This window comes from Equus quagga, chromosome 15 (genome assembly GCF_021613505.1).
Source record: "Equus quagga isolate Etosha38 chromosome 15, UCLA_HA_Equagga_1.0, whole genome shotgun sequence".
NCBI lineage: Eukaryota > Metazoa > Chordata > Mammalia > Perissodactyla > Equidae > Equus > Equus quagga.
This window is the reverse complement of record NC_060281.1, coordinates 89,390,140-89,391,866: the sequence shown is the minus strand read 5'-3', so window position 1 is coordinate 89,391,866 and position 1,727 is coordinate 89,390,140.

Sequence of the window (1,727 nt, the reverse complement as noted above, 5' to 3'; positions counted from 1 at the left end):
ACAGAAGTTTGCTTCAGCGTCCAGAACTGGTGCCAGTCTCAAGGCCTACTTCGTGGGACTTAGATGGGCATGTTCCCAGCCCATTTCCTGGGCAGGAAAGAGTGCCTAAGACCAGTCTGCACAGGGCTGGGGCCAGGGCACAGAGCTGCCTCCAAATTCCCAGTCAGACTGAGGACAGCAGGACTGCCTGCAGAGGCACTGATGGGCATGTGTCTTGTCTGCTGCCTGGATGGGCAGGATTGCTCCTGTACTGTGGCTAAGAGGGGCTGGAACTGGATCATGGGCTGCTTCACGATTCACAGCCAGGGACACGGTTGTCAGGGCTGCTAACTGAGGCATGGGCAGGAGTGACTCCTGCTGGGTCTCTGGCCAAGTGGTGCAGGTGGCAGGAAGCAGGCAATAAAGTGATTTGCCATGTCCCCAGGGGGATGGTGTTGTTCTGGGCCTGTTGCCAGGACCCCCTGAACACGGGCCTGCCTTCTCAGACACCACTCCTCAGCCTTGGGTTCTGTCAGGATTTAACAGTCTCCTATCTGGATCCAGAAGCTCCCAAAAAGGCACTTTTGTCAATGGATGGCCACCAAATCATGGTTGCTGAGGGGGGGCACGAGTGGAGGACTTCCTATTCCATCATCTTGCTGAGGTCACTTGCCTGTCAAGGAATATTCTAAAATTTTAGGTAACATTTATTAATTTGTTCTCTTATGGTTAGTAATTTTTGTGTTCAATCTAAGATGTCTTTGTCTATTCCAAGGATGTGAAGATGTGACTATATTTTTTCTTAGAACTTTTGTGATTTTAGCTTTTATATTTATGACTATGATTCAAATCAAATTGAGTTTTACTTATGGGATGAGGCAGTGGTCAGTGTTCACTATTTCCATACCACAGGCTTGTGATCCATTAATGAAACACCACTGATCATTTCAACAGAAAAATATTGATAAAAATTCGGACCTTGTTTGTGATTTTGAAATAATCTCTCAGGAAACTGGAATCAAAGGGAAGTCTCATTACCTGATGGAAGACAGGAAAATAAGTAAATCAACTAAAATAATCATTCTAAGTCATTTTATATTAGAATTTCTCCATTCAAAACGGAGATAAAGCAAACATCATGTGTCAAAGAAGTGATGTCTTAGAATTGCTGAGAGCAGCGCCCTTGGTCCTGCAGAGGACGTTCTAGATTGCGAGCTGCCCCACATTCAGGGAAGCCCTCGTCTGTCACAGTTTTCAAATGAAATGCTCATGAGGAACAGTCCTCCAGGCTCTGTAATGTGTCACATCTTTACAGATTCTCATAGAAAAGATGTTCTTGAATTCAAATGCTACAAAATCTCTTCTTACCATGGATCTGGATGTCTGACTCAATCCAAGGACAATACTTCACAAACCAAATTGGAAATAGGAAACATTTAAATAAAAAGTAATAACACGATATACATCCACTTCTCTGGGGAATGTAAACAGGGTCAACTAATCAGAAAAAAAAAATGATGATAAGTATCATAATTGTGTCCTTTGTTCAGTATTTCTATCCTTAAATTTTATTTAAGAGAGTATGCACACTGGGGGTTCGATTTATGTTTGCAGATTTGCTTGTAAATTATTATAATACAAACAAATACTTGCTCCTGTTAGTATCTCCAGCAGGTGATGTGTGAGCCTGGTTCTGAAGGAAGGGGACAGCGGTGGGACAGGAGGACCAGAAGTGCTCAAAGAGGATG